Below are 16,111 nucleotides of genomic sequence, written 5' to 3'. Positions count from 1 at the left end.
GGAGGTGGCCAGAGGGTGAAACTAAAGAAGATGGGATGAAGACAGGACTTCAAGCATACAGGTTCAAGGAAGGAAGCTGGACAATGAGGTTCATAAGAAAGGGCTGTAGCAGGAGATCAGACAAGTGGCAAAGAGGGGGAAGAGGATGGAAAAGGAGAAGATCATAAAGGTTGACGTGAATATTGGTCAAGGGTAGTTAGGACAGGGCATTAGCAGATCGGACACATGGAGGAGATGGTTGTTTGTCTGGGGTCAAGAGAGTCTTCAGTCAGTCTGTCATTGTAATGAACTCACAGGCCTCTTAGCAACTGAACAGAAAGTAAAGGCTTAATGCACTGAAGAAGGTTCCCATTAGAACTGGGAACAGACTAAATCAGGGTTCTCCAATGTCGGTCCTGGATGGCTGGATCCATGCCAGATTTTTACCATATCCACATTTAGATAAATGTAGTTATCTGAAAAATCTGGCATGGCTCCGGTCCTCCAGGACCGATACTGAAGAACCCTCGGCTAAATCATACACTTATACAACATCTCGTGTTGAGACACCCCTGGTTCATCAACAAAGAGATTACAAATAATGTCCAAACAGAGGTACCCTAAAAAGTATAAGATAGTTTATTAGTCAAAGCCATTTATCAGTAGCCAGTGCTGTGTCAATGCAATTAAGAGGAAATCCCCATTAAGTAGCATATGATTTACATACACAGAGCAAAACATCTGTGATAAAACGTGGTATGGCAAAGGAAAGTAGCAGGGTATCCAGATTATCACCAACAAAGTAACATAACAAACATTTATGATTGCATGTGTTCTCTGGTAAATGTTGGGAAATGGCAGTGGGTCATAGTGGCGGAAAGAGGCACCCAACTCCCTGAGTTGCAGCAAGATTTTCTGCACTTATGCCAGTGGTGGGGTGTTCCTACCTGAAATTCCTTTGTGGGGGGTGAAGGGGGGGGGTAGAGAAATTGGATGGATAGATAGTACTAGCACTCCTAAAATGCAGCCTGCAGTGTAATTAGAATGACAGAATGTTAACCCATAACATGTGGCTTCAGAGAACCGAGGTGCTAAAGGAAGCAGTGCCATCAGCTGATTTGGAGATCTCACCCAAGCACAACAGCTGCGCTGGGTGCCTGAGAAAAGTGTGCATAAGTACGTCAGGGCCGTCTGTCCATGCTCCTGGCGGTGTGGCTTCACATAAGTGAAAATAGCAAAGCTAGAAATGTAAGAAGTCAAATCTAAAATATAGCCACTCTGAGACTGGGGCCCACATGAGTAAAGTAGCCACTCACCAGAACAGGTGGTGTTGGGGTGATCTTAGCATTGCACCTCAGTGGCTCACAAGGAAGGGGACATAGGATGGTGAGCAGAATTATTTAATCCCATGTCACCTAAACTACAGAGATGCAAACTCACTAGACTCCCAGGAAGCGCTGCACCTCACTGGGGGAGAGGATGTCTAACAAATTTATGCAATCCCTTCATAAAAACATGGATGCCAAAATAATGAACATGAAAGAAGCTATTAAAGTGGACGAGGATACTTAAATTCAAAGGTACACTCGAGTGTATTGAGTCAGCCAATGTGTGTGGCCAATAAGACCTCATCACCACTCACAATGGCATTCCAACAAATCACAGACACTAGGATAGTACAGTTGGAGGCCAAGATTTAGTTGTTGGATACATTCAGGAGGTGGTTCAGAATAGAGCCCTTGGTGTTTTACCCAGAGCGAAAGAAACTGTGAAGTTGGACTCAGAAGGCGACACTGATCGATGGACAGTGTTGAAAGCATTTAGATTTCCATCCAGAAAAGCAGGAGATCTTGAAGCGATTGGTGGCACAATGGTGTTGATCATGAGATCACTGGAGTGTAAAGATCCAGTCCTGCAAGCAGCCACCATGAAGTGTGAAAGGCCTTACTCTTTTCCTACTTCAGCCCTGAAACGTTAGAAAGAAACATGCATTCTGGAAAAGATGAAGAACACCTAAGCATGAATATTCAGGCTACTACTTGACACTGCGAAGATGAAAGTGGGGAACATAAAAATATAAGAATGTGTTCGCTAAAGCAGAGGTACTAGAACCTTCTTCGAAGAAAAGGTGAAAGAAAGAAAAGACTTGCCTGAGACTCAATATTTGTGTCCTTACTCTATCCTGTTGGACCCTGTTAATGAAAGTTGGGATTCGACTATTAGCGGCCCTTATGTTTTCCCATGGACCTTATTCAGGGAATGTAGAGATGGTGGGGCTGACTGAAGACTGAATTTCATAGTGGTTAGCAGGCTGTTTCCCACACTGTTTTTCTTTTGTCTCCGTTTTAGTTGCTCTTCCCTTTTTGTCCAATTTTAGTGGACTTTGGAGAGTCATAATCATACCTCAATCTAAAAAACTAGAAAATAATCTGTAAATCTGAGTGGATTTAGTGTGGCAAACGTTTAGGTTACTCACTGTGCCCAATTAGCGGAGATGTATTACACAGTTTGACACAAGCACTTGTTTATGACTTGTTTATGAATACCAATATAATTTTTTTAAAGTGAATTTCACATCATCAAAATTGGCAAAACTAGGTGATCCGTTGGTTTAACGTGTCTCTGTAATCTCCATGTGATCCAAATAAAATGTTCCTTACTGTACTGAAGTTTTCATCTGTTAATTCCTGCCTCCTCCCCTAATTTATTCAACTCTTCTGGTGTACTATCGCTTGGGTGTTTCCTGCTAAGGGTGGACACAGAAATGTACGTGACCAATTTTCACGTTGATGTATCTAGAGCCAGAAATCCTGTTCCGGGTAAACTCGCTTCATCATGTCTTGAAAACATAACATTACACACTGTTCCCACTCTAGCACATTTAACTCCTCTAGCCTTCAGTCATATGCCACTCACATTCAATTGATACCAATCAATGCACCCTCTGCAGTCATACACACTCCAGACATTGGTGACATTATTACCCAATACAACTTAGATGCACTGTTTATCAATGAAACCTGGTTCACTCCCTCCTCCACACACATGTTCCCTCATTCCCGATGGTTTTAGCATCCAACACATAGACTGCACAGTCAAAATAGAAGGGGAACTTGCAGTCATACACAAGACATCTTGGTCCTGCACCCTTAACAACTCCCCCATGCGTAAGTCCTGCCACCTCCCTCTCAATCGCCAAAGAGATCTACAGACCACCTGAGAAAACAAGCAATTCTCAGAAGAAAATCACAAACCTCATCACCTCTGCATCCATCCAGCACCCCCCCCACACACACACACATTCCTTTGAGACTTCAATCTCACTGGTAACTCCAACAAAATGCATTAAGGACCCGTTCTACACTCTTGGAATAAAACAACTCATCAATAATCGAATCTGCTCCAAAGTTAACACACTGGACCTCATCTTATCAGCATTCTGTAATATCCAATGCCAGACACCTATAGCCCTGGACTCGGCTGACCTTTTCACCATTCCCATCACAATCACATATACTAGACCTCAGCATCAAGAACAACCAAAAAAGGAAAAATAACATTCCCCCTCCCTGAAAGACATTCATCTGGAAAAAATCCAAGAAGAACAACCTGCCAAAACACGTCCAGCCCACCACAGATGTCACCACTCTGAGAACTCTTGTTGATGGCTATGTTCCACGGAAAACCCGATCTACCAAGCCAAAGCCCTCAGAAACCTGAAACACTTATTAGCTTAAAAACTAACATACCATAGGAAAACAGCAAACCAATGAAGAAGATCAAAACTCATAGATGACTGTACCCTATTCAAAACCCTCCACTCTAATCCCTGATCCATCTGCAAAGCTAAAACCTCTTACAAAAAGATAACCATCAGTAAAGAAACCAGCAGAAGAAAACAGTCAAGGCTGACAAACAATGCACCACTCCTCTCTCAGAACCCATAGCCACTGTTTCAGACAACAAATCTAACGTCATCAACTTCTTCTTCACAGAGATCAACAAAATCAGACCCAACATCATTACCACTTCCACGGCCCCCTGAATTCCCACCATTCCCATAATATTGCAACCAAGTGGACCTCCTTCAATCCAGTCTCACACATGATTCTCGCCAATATCCTGTACTCTCTCAAAGCATGATCAGTGAAGATAAAATCCTTCTCTTTACATCCAATCGCTCCAAGGAGCGGCTCTCAAACCCTTTCGCCACACTGTCAATGCCTCTCTTGGCCAAGGAAAATTTCCAGATCCTTCCCCTGGTAAGAAGACCATCCCTGGACGAAGCCGACCTCACTAACTTCCACTATGTTCCCTACTTTCCATTCATAAGGAAAATAATTGAGAAAGTCACCACTCGGCTACAAGAGCACGTCAACAAGAATAATCTTCTAGAGAATTACTAATCAGGCTTCGTTCTGTGCAGTAGCTCTGAGACACACTTGAAGTAGGTGATGACACATCATCCTCAAGAATAGGAAGAACCTCTGTCACCCGGTATTGCTTGACCACAGTGCAGCCTTCAATATTGTTGACCAAGCTCAGATCAACACCTGGAAAACTTACATGGAATTTTCAGGCACTATCTTGAAATGGGTCACATCTTCCTTCAGTGCCAGCTCATTCAAATGGGTTCTATAAGATACAGTCAAGATCCATCAATATGTAGATGCTACTCAATTCTACGTAAAAAATATCCTCATCCCATAAAGTCCTTCCAGGGCACCTGCATTTCCCCCTGTTTGGAAGCAGTGAGCCGGCTACTACCATGGAACAATGGCACCCTACAGCCTTGGTGCAATACCGGACTACCTGCTTCTTCTAAGTTACTCATAGAAGGAATAATTTGCGGTGTGGATCCTTCAGCATAGTTATTAACATGGTTTTCTTTAACACTTTTGTTTCTTATGGGCCATCTCACCACACGCCACACATTGACAAGTTCAGGATCATTAATTAATTGCATTTCATTCCACAAAAAGGTCTCAATGACACAGCTCGAACGGTTTGAGCCTCTTGACTGCCTCCACTCAGTCCTCCCATTAGACACAGAAGTGACGTCACACCATTGGAAATCCACATTTTTTTTATTAGTGTTTCGAGGTGTGACTGGAAAGGATCCCACCTCATTTGTTCTCTTTGATAAAAGCTTAAGTCACTTTACCAGTTGCTGGTCCCTTCCCACGGACTGTGGGCACCCTTTGGCATTATAAAATCCAAACTGCTACAGGCCGTTTCCCGGATATAGAGTTCTAAATCATCTTGTGGCCTAGTGTGGGGATGCTGGTGTACTGTCACCAGAACTGGAATCCACGAACACTGACCAGTGGGCAGGTACAATCCAGTGGAGTGTAATCAAACACTTGGCACTGGACACTGCCCTTGCACCTCCACTTGATGACCATTCGCATGTGCCAAGAATCTGTGTGGGCAATTTGTACTTTAGGGTGGGGGAGGGGTCCTGTGGGAAGGGAAGCTCTTTGGGTCCAGAGATGTTTATGGCAGGTGCGCAAAAAACTTTTCAAAATTCCAGTGTCAGCACCTAAGCTCAAATCACTGCTTTGGAACAGAAAGATACACTTCACTTTGAACTGTAGCAAGGTGAATCACAGTTCCCCTTGAAGAGTATCTTCATGAGAACATGAAGCCAGGTACTTGTTGGGTCCGTGCTCCTTGAGGAAAGGGTTATGATAACTCTCAAAAGTTCTGAGAGCATGGGCGTGGTCGCAAATTCCTCATAATTGAACAAAAAACGTTCACTCATTTGTGAACTTGAGTTTCATGCTCACAACTTCAGAACTGATTATCGCAAATGCTAGTTTTACACTTAACAAGAAGAGGAAGCGTAATGTATGGCGCAGTAGTGTTCAGAGTCAGGTCTACAGATAGGAAAGAGCTAGAGACTTCTGGTTTATTTTATATACCTTAGTTTTTTTTTATAATCACATTGTTATTGATTTCAAGCCACCAGGAGTCGCAACAATAAAACAGTCGACACACATCAATCACGATACAGGAGAAGAGTTGACATTTATACAAAGCCGTGACTCTCAAGTCATACATCACATTTGAAGAAAGCCTAATGTAGAGTACTCTCCACCTACAAAGTCAAACGGATTGACGCAACCATTTACCCCGCACTCGTACGTGTTTGTGGGGGCAGCCCTGTGCCTCATAGACCACCAGCTCCTGTTGCGCACACCAGTCCACTCCACGTCACCAGACCACTATGGTGGGGGGAATGAGTGACATCCACCTTGCCGCGATTTCACACTTGGCAACCAGGTGAGCCGTACCCAGATATGCACGCTCAGCTCTCGTGCCCTCAGAGCCCTCAAACACAACCAACAATAGCATCAAAGGGACACTGGAACTTCCCATCCCTCTACACCCTTAGTTTTATGTGCAATCTGTTTTGTCTAAAGCACTGACTGGACAGTCACTTATTCAGGGGTAATGAATTGTTAAAGTGTATAATGAGTGCCTAACCCACACTGCTTCCTTGAGTAAGTATTAGGTTGCTCTGAATCCATGAGAGAATACCCATATCAGCGCCTGGATACCCTCATGGGTGACAAGTAGCGCTCTACAAATCTGCTGACTGATTGATTGACTGATTGAATCATGTGCTAAAGAGCGGTACTTGGTTATCCGGACTGGGTTTCAACAGTACTGTGGCCCCAGGACACCAGCAGCACTGCCTCAAAGTTTGACAGTTGGAGACATTAGCCTTTAAAAGTGCCACATAATTATCAGGTCTGAAAACTCCAGACCTGCTAATTCTGAGCCCGGAGACATTGGTCCTGTCACTAATACTACAGGGCAGGGGCTGTGGAGAGCAACATTGACGTCTTCTACCTGCCTCTGCTACAGGGTGGGGGGGGGGGAGGGGAGTCCTTCCTCGGGACAGGCGCAAGTTCGCCCTGGACCACGAAACCCACTCCCCCACCCCATTGGCATTCACACTGACATTTTCCGCCTGCTCAGAACAGGTGGAAAATGACAGCATTTTTTTCACTAAAACCAGGAAAAAACGCCCAGTAATGCAGCCATTAAATTCGGGCCTATGCACTTAGTCTCCGTTCCAGTGAAAAAACCTGTAATGGATAGTCTTTGCAGAAATGCCGCATAGTCATTTCCAGCCTAGCTCCTCTGGTATTTCCGCACCAAAGTCCAGCCAATTTGCAACCAGGGCCTTAGAGTTTTCATCCACGTTACCCTTTCCAATTGTGGCAGCCCATTTTTGCAAATGATGTTGAGGTTAGTAGCAACAATAACAGAATGAACTGTTCCTAGTAGGAGGAAGAGGGGTCCTAATAGAAAGGGGGGGAGAGGAGTGTCTCCAATATGGAGCAAGGGCCCTCACACATGCTAGGGGGTGTCATGCTTCATCATAGGGCAGCTCCTCATTGGGCCAACCGCTGCAATGCCCAACGGGCCCCACGAGACAGCTCTTTGCCGGAGATCTTCTAACCTGTCGGTTCTGTCGTTTTGGTGAAGTGGGGGTGTGTAAGCCGTTTGGTGTATGTGCAAAAGGTGAGTAAAGTGTCCGGTGAGTGAAGGTAAAAATAACTAATGGAACTCAACAAGAAAACTTTATTTTGAGGGTTCCCTGTTATGGTTAAAAACCTGTGGTGCTTGTTACTGGAGATCTGTCAATGGTCTCTTCAAGTGTTGTGGGTCAGCGTAGAGGTCAACATGTTTCATGCCTGCATTGTTGCGTCAATTCGTGGCATTTCGTCAGGACGTAAACAATAAAGTTTTCTTGGTGAGTGGCTAATGCTTTGAATTGAGCTATTGTCACACCTACAGAAGGGTAGGTTTTGAGTCCAGGCGCCCGTTGCGGGAGAGGCAAATTTAAAGTGCAACGTGCTTAGTCTGAAAAGGGTAAGCCAGTAACGATGGGTAGGGGTATGAGCCATTCCAAGTAAGGCTCTAAGCCAGGGGTTGTTCAAACTTGAGCCGAATTTACGATGCTTTGCATCTTTTGGGCCGTATCTAGACAGTTATTTGTGAAATGCTCCAGATATGCTTTTTTAGCAAGTGGCTTAAAATTTGGGCCAATTAAAAGGGGGAAATTGTAAAAATCAGACAAACCCAAACACTCAAAAGAAACCTTCACGTACTTAAGCCAAGGTATTAGTTCTAACCCATCTAGTAGCAGGCAGTCGGAAGTACAAGATCTTGTTAATCCGGCCTCTTGTGATGACCACATTTTCGTCCACCGTAATAGGGGTGCTACCTCACATTTTCAAGAACGACATGCCAAGCTCTTCTTGGTAAAATAAAGAGGAAGCGCTTCCCGGGACTGATAAAAGTATACGCATAAATTAGTTCTCTGCACGTTGTAGAATGTCCACATTGTTATGTCCCCAAAGGCTGGCACCATAAACACACGCTGACATACACTTGCTCTTGTAAATATTCAGCATTGCCTCAATTGGTTTGTTTTGGAGCTTACAAGCGCATCTAAAAATTGCTTCAATATTTCTCCTAAAAATCTTATCATAAGGTTACAATTGTTTAGGAAGTTTACCAGAAGTAAATTCAAAGATGTGTAGGGTTGAAGACTAAAGAGAGACCACAGGATGTCATAGGTGTATGTTTCTGGATACATTTGACCACAAAAGAGAGGCCTATATATAGAAAAATGATCAGTGAAGATCATATCTTCCACTGCTTCTCAGGAGTCCCAGTGTCTTCTCACTAGACCCATTAGACATTCCTGTTAAGATTCCTCAATAGCCTGTCCCGGTACCCACAGTGTTGCTGGAACTAGATACATTGGGAATCCCTCCTGCTCAAACAGGTTAAATGAATTACAGTACTTGGCGTCTAACCTCTTATGAGGTGCCACTGTACCATATAATGAACAGTCAGCCATCTCCAGATGTTGTTAGCAAGTTCTCTGGAATTATAAATATGTCTATGTAAAAAAATAGTTCTGCCTCTCAACATCAGTCATAAAATTGACATCATGGTAAGGTACCTCAGATGTGTTGTGTACCCTTTCCAATAAATGGCAAAAAAACTATATATATATATATTTTTTTTTTTTTTGCTTTTTGAGGGAAAATCCTTTAAAATAGTGTGGTTTAAAATGCACTGTCTTTTCATTTACAAAAAAAGTTCTGGAGGAGCCTAATGTCTGCTTAGCATTAAAATAAAACGTGTAGTAAAGGTCGAACTCCCTCTCCCTCTGAAAGTGGGGTGTATTTTAATTTTCTGGCTGCGTGCCCCCCCCCCCCCCCCCCCCCCCCCCGCTTCGAAAAAAGGAGAAGCAGCATTATGAATCCAGCATGCACAGGTGTCACGCACAGCTCCCCCTGCCGTGTGCGCGAGGGACTGCACGCAGACACGCCAGTTGAGGAGCCTAACAAAGGACGCCTCGGCGGGGGCCGCATCTCCTGCCCTTCCCATTTTCCTGGTATTAGTGAATTCAAAGACGTTTGATTTTCTATTCTGTGTATGCCTGATGCTATTCTTAGCAGCTAATAATTAACAGCACGAGGCGCGTGATGTCACAGCACCCCGAGCTTACCAGCTTCAGCCACTCAACACAGTGCAAGGGCAGCTGCCATCTTTGCAGGGTGTCTCATTAACAAAATATAAGCGCCACCGCGCTACTACCGCCCAGTTCAAAAACACTTAGCCGAAAATTCCAAATAAGCCACGAGGAGCATTTGCTATAAACTTTGTGTTTGTTTCTCTAAAACCTATTTAGGTCCTTTCCTCTTGGCAGCATTTACATGACAAAGGAATGCATTTTACACGACAATATGAATACACACAACCTCCTATAAGGAGAAAGTGCCACCTTTTTTGTTACTATTCTACTGGTTGTGTGATGTTAAATCTTCAAAAAACTCTGAAATGAGGCTGTATAGATTTACTTAGCAGTTGCGCATATATTTTTTCACTTAAAGAAGGACTTAGCCTGAAATGCATTGGGGACAGTATCAACTATAGTCATTTCCAGAAAGCTGTCAGCTTAGATATGTTGTGGAAAACGTGATAAACAAGTGGACTGGGACTGCAATTTTTCCAGGGTGCACATAAAAATAAACATAGATGCTCTCTGCAAGAAAGGAATTCCTAAAGAATAAACAAATGCTTAAAATAAAACACAGTTTATTTTTGCTGTGGTGCCCAGCTGACGCTCTGGATTCCCCAGTCAACTATTTTAGATATGAATACACACTACCACAAAAAAGGAATACAAAGTAAGATTCCAAAGAATGTAAAGATTTTGTGAAGTCCGGGCAAAACTCAATTTTTCCACTGGAGAACTCCCTGTTGTCCACCTATAAAACTGTCATTTTTAGTGCCTTGTGGTATGATGTGGCGCCACCCAGTGGTGGTGCCACAGAGCTGCTGCCTTACCATCCCTGTGGAGAGAACAGCTTGAGTACAGGCACACTCTAAATTACCTTCCCCTGCTGAAGGGAATCAGATAGCTTGGGTCAAATACATTTTTATAGCTGTGACCATACAGCGGTCACAAGGATGATTTTTGCTAAATAGAAGTTCATGTTCGAAAGCTAGTGTACAGCAACTGAGCAAAGCATCAGATGACAGATTTGTTTCGGGACAATATTGAGATCTGGGGCCCTGTTTTGATTCTGGTCTTGAATGCTGTGGCACGGGTAGGGACTTCTTTGCCCTCGTGGTCTACTGCGGTGATTGTGACAGTTTTTAAGAAGGGTGACAAGGATAACCCCCAATGTTAATGCCAAATCTCACTGATTGACATGGTTGTTAGGGTTCTAGGGAGGGTAATCCTTAATGGGCTGATGGATAAGACCGATGCTAATCACATTTTTTCTGACGTCCAATATGGCTTTAGGCCAGACAGATTGACATCCAATCAACTTTTAAACTTATACTTAATCAATAGGTATACTGTGGCCCGGTCGGAATCCCTCCACCTGGCATTCATGGAGCTCACGTCTGCTTTTGATAGGTTTAACTGCATCAAATTGTGGGGTTTGCTGGTTGCGATAGGGGTGGACCTGAACATCGTGGCTTTTTTATCTGACCTACACTCGGGCACCTCGGCTTTGGTGCTGTTTTCTGAAGGAGCTGATTGCTCTCGGCCTTTTCCCACCACTATGGGTGTTCGACAGGAGTGTATTCTTGCACCCTCTACATTAATGGTCTTGACCAAGTGCTTCTTTCTGTCCAAGCAGATTGCCTGAGGGTGTGATTGAGATCGTTAATGGTATTGTTATGGGCCGATGATCTGGTTCTCATGGCTTGAACTGGTGTGGGGTTGCAGCTACTTTTGGGCAAGTTTGCTGCCTTTATGGGGAGTTTGGATTTGGCAGTCAACTTCATCAAATCAAACGTTATGATTGTCGGCCCCCAGTCCACTAGCTCTAGGACCTTTAAGGTGGCCAATCATACCCTGGCTAAAGCCCTAGCCTTTCCCTATTTAGGTGTGTTAATTGATGTGAAGAAAACCTGGAACTCCCTGATTGAGTGGAGCAGATCTGAGCTTGTCAAGGCCACTGGGGCAGTGGCAAGTTTTGTACGTAGGTTGGGTTCTTGGTCACCGCATGTTCTACTTAAGATTTAGCAGGCCAAATATGTGTCACAGATCCTGTACAGTGGTGAAGTCTTAGGGTATGTGAAGATTGATAAAATCCAGACCGCTGAAAACCATTTCTTAAGACGGTTGGTGCAGGCCCCCCTAAGTATCCCGGCCTTTTCAGTCCATGCTGAGCATGGAACCAGTTACCTAGCTGATCCAGTAGCCCTTAGACCTCTGTTGTGTTAAGTTTTGGACAAGGTAGGGACTTAAATTATAACAAGAATGGCATGCAGTTCCTAATGTGAATGCAGGCGGACGCGTGTTGAGAAATAAGCTCTACTTAAGAGTAAGTAGTTGCACAAGAAGGGGAGAAGAAACTTCTCCTTGTTGGAAAAAGACCCTCACACACCCAGCCAGCTAGATGTCATGCTTCATCATCGGGTCTGCTCCTTATTGGGGCGGCGCTGCAATCCCCGATCGGCACCCGAGATGGGGCCTTCCTGGCGGAGATCTTTTTTCCAAAAGCCGGTGGGTGAAGTGCGTGTGAGGACCCTAAATAGTGTAGGTGATAGTGATGTGTAGGAAAAGGTAATATAGGGGAGAAGGTCCACTCAGAAAAGTTTAATAAACGTGGCCCCTACCCTAATTAAAAATTAGACAAAACAACGCTAATCAGAACTCTAAGGATGTCGGTTAATTGCGTCTGTCAAGTGGTCAACATGTTTCTTGCCCTTGAGTCTATTTGATGGCAATTCGTCAGGACCAAAAGATCTACCTACACTTAAATGGTGGTGGTCTATAGTACAGTATACAGGTGACCACCCATACAGCACCCAAAGAAAGTGTGGTACCTGTAATTCTAAAAACACAGCCTGCAAGGTAAAAGACAAAATTACAATACTAGAAATTCAAGTCATAGTATATAGGATTTGTAAATGACAATACATGCAACATAATGATGCAAACTGCATGCTAAACAAGATTGCTAGTGGCATGCGTTATGACGTGTCTGTCATACAATTTTGAAACAGTGAGATAAGACAATAAAACGGAAGAACGAAGGCAGCAAGAGGAGCACACAACAGAAAGTAACTCACCCCATTAGGGTCATGGATGTGTGGTATCAGATCCGGCTAGTGGAGACACTAAGGTGTAGTGTCCTAATATAAAATAAAAAGCAAAACGAAGAAAACAAGAGAGACATAGTTGATGCATGAAGAACCATACAGAAAGTCCCGGGCTAATGCGCCCAGGGTCGAGGAGGTCACACAGTGAATGTGCGTGTCCAGTATGTAAACACTGGGTTCGTTGTAAACTGTAGTGGTGCCAAGCCTCCAGGTGAGGCGCACAAAGTAAAATCAAGTGCGAAAGACCCAGGGGGGCGTAGCGCGGTACCCCGGCATGGCGCCGGTCGACAACCCCACACTCACCGAAGTGAGGTCAGGTGTGCAATCAGTGCGCCCTTAGGGGCCCCGCGCAGGCTTGTTTGACCTGGGACTGCACAAGAAAAAACACTGTGTTGAACGATGAGGGCATGGTAACCACGCGGACAATGCCGGGAGCAGTCACCAATTCAGCGAGGATGAGGTTCTGGAGCAACGCTGGTCGTGGCCGCAACGTGAACAATGTCGCGGGCCCGTGCAGTCAGCAAACCCAGAAAGAAAGGTGCCAGTCATGTGAGGGGCATGGCACGTACAACCAACTATCTGAAGGCGCCATGGTGGCTGTTACTCACGGTTTCCAAGGAAGAGGGTGGCGGTAGACCTACCCACACGTCGCCGGTCCGGGAAATACAACTGAGAACCGGCAACTAGCGTGTAATATACCCGCGGCCGACTGACAGCGGTGGGAAGGACTTCCAGGTAACCTATCCGGAAACGCGGACAAAGACTAGAGTGTAGCCTGGATGTGGGCGCCATCTTGGGAAGGGAGAAACACTGTGGACCCTCCGCGATCAAGTACGCCGCAGCCAAAAGACCGCCGGGTCCCCCACAATCAGTCATGCCACTCAAACTAAAATAGTGATGACAAAAAGGAGCCTGGCGAGCAGAATACAAAGTAGTGCTCAGAACCAACAAGGCGCGCAGCTCGTGAAATCAACCTGCGGTATGTGTAGAATACTAGCTATGTACTCTCTGCCTATGTTAAGCGAGTTGCGATATGGTGTTGAAAGGGTGCACCAAATAGTAAAAACAGTTCTTGTCTGTGAGGGGCAGCAACAGAGTAGTTCTCAAAGACAAAATAGCGAGCAGCTCGTGGAAGCCGAGTCTATGGTGAGCCTAAGATGTTAACTAGGTACTCTGTATCCATAAAGATGGAATCGTGATAAGATGTTAAATGGGTGAACCAAAAATTGATTCATGCCTGTATAAGGCGTCAACAAAAAATAGCGATGGTCCTTGGACTCTATTATGTACTGTGTGTCTGTAGAGGACAACGTTTTGCAAGGGCTGGGCCCCTTGGCTGTATTAGATACCATCCGGTCATTGCTGGTTAACAACAGAGGAGGATGTAAAGTAAGAACTTCATATGTCAAGATATATAAAAGATAACAACTTAATTGATTAAGTCAAAAGGCTCCAAGGTATATTCTCATTAAGCCCAGTCTTATCAGTAGCTAATCGTAGGACCCATCGTTGTTCAATGCGGAATAACGCGTTTTTCGTTATTCCAGGATGAGTCTCTAGTACACCCCATTCAAAAGAATCTGGTGAATGTTGTGTGTCTTTGAAATGTGTGGTCATTTTGGTGTTACTCTTAAGGCATCTGAAATTACTCCTGTGCTCCATTATACGTGTTTTTACCGGTCTTGTGGTCATGCCGATATAAAGCAAGTTGCATTTGCACCGTAGTATATAGATACAATTAGAGGAGTTGCAATTGGTGTGTGCATTGATGGTCCAAGTAACCCCATTAGGAAATTCCAGATTTTTTGTCGCCTTCGTGAGGTGACAGACGGAACAAGAACCACAAGGGTAATGTCCCGTGACCGGGGGCAGGCCCCACAAAGTACTTTGACGAGTGATTGGTTGTTTCTTTGGTCTAGTGTGGATAAGGATATCCTTAATGTTGCTTGTTCGTTTGAAAGCAAACCGAGGTGTAGGTAAATTAAGTGTACCTATGTTAAGGATATTCCAATGTTTACGAATAATTTTTCTTATTCGGTTAGAGTCAGGAGTAAATGTTGTGACACATGTTATCGCTGGATCTGGTACTCTGACCCTGTCTTCCAACAGGTTCTCGCGGTTATTATTTAAAGCTCTTTTACAAGCAGTGTCAACAACCTGTTTAGGATATTCCCGCTGTAGAAGGTCTTTCTTCAATGTGTGTGATTCTTTTTTATAATCGGTTAGATTACTACAGTTCCTTCTGATGCGAAGGGACTTAAATTAAACAAACAGATTCTTTCAGACTGTCTGTCCCTTGATCACATGCTTAGAATCCCAGAGATTGCTTATGTGAAGGCAGTTTTTGCCACTCTAGGGAGAGCCGACATATTTATTAATCCCCACTCACTGTTGCTCTTAGAACTGGAAAGGGTAAAGATCTATTTCTAGAGCGGGCCGTGTTGGCTAGAGAACGGGCAGAGTTGATGAAACCTACAGTGAGGGTACACATGCTCTTGAAAACAGTCCAGAATAGGGAGCCTTACTTAGCACCGGTACCGAATTTGAGAGACAGATTTTTTTTGTCCAGGTTTAGATTTAATCTGTCACATCACCTCTTGGCTGCACGCACCTGCTGGGCTCATCCAGGTACCATGTTGCCATGCGGCTGCGACAATAGCTCTCCACAGGACACTTTACCCGATGCAATTTTATGCAAATATTTTAGGAAGCAGTTTATTGTTCCGCTGCTGAAGTCCTTGAATTTCACCCAAGTACGTCCGCACTTATGTACCTGCAGACGCTCCCCGAAGAACATGTTTTATATGATGTCTCATCTTTTTTATGAAACACTGCTGTCGAGGCTTTTTAGACTCGACTGACCAGTGTATTGCTGCTTAATGGGGGGGCCTTTTTTATCTGTTTTTACTGTCTCTTGGTAATTAGTTTTAATTCTTTCTATTTTACACATATGTGTTATAGTTGTATGACTGTATGTTCTGTGCTTCTTGTTCTTTTATGGTTGTTGTTGCAACAGAATAAAGATTTTATGATCATGATAACGGCGTCCATGCGATGTACTTGTGAAGATTGCCAAACACAACTAAGTCCCACTGATTACAAAGCCATGACAGGTACATAAACACACTTGTCAGAATACATAAATGTCACACCATATATGGGCACTGTATCACTAACAGGAACATGAATAACAAGGAACTACAAAGGACAGGGAGAAGACCCCAGTCTGACTCTGGAGGCAAGACTCTAGCCCAGTGGGTCTTAACCTGTGGTGTGTGGACCCCTGGGGGGTCCGCAACGCCTACTCAGGGGGTCCGCAAAGCTTTAGAAAATTAAACATGATTAGCAGTTCAATAAAGTACATATACATCAAGTAAAAGGGAAAGTTTTAAACCGCTAAATATTAAGGAGTTTGAAATTGGATACTCAAAATTAAGTTGGCGTCATTATCTGGATTCCTGGGAGCAGCGCA

General features: G+C 44.2%; 1 protein-coding gene across 2 annotated transcripts in view; it reads right to left on the bottom strand.

Moving 5' to 3' along the window:
* GNB4 (G protein subunit beta 4) overlaps positions 1–16,111 on the bottom strand; it is a 684,865-nt gene that overhangs the window by 568,053 nt on the left and 100,701 nt on the right. The gene's annotated exons all lie outside the window — the stretch shown is intronic.

This window comes from Triturus cristatus, chromosome 11 (genome assembly GCF_964204655.1).
Source record: "Triturus cristatus chromosome 11, aTriCri1.1, whole genome shotgun sequence".
In the NCBI taxonomy this organism is placed as follows: Eukaryota; Metazoa; Chordata; class Amphibia; order Caudata; family Salamandridae; genus Triturus; species Triturus cristatus.
Note: the sequence above shows the minus strand (reverse complement) of the source record. Positions and strands in the feature narration are given on the sequence as shown.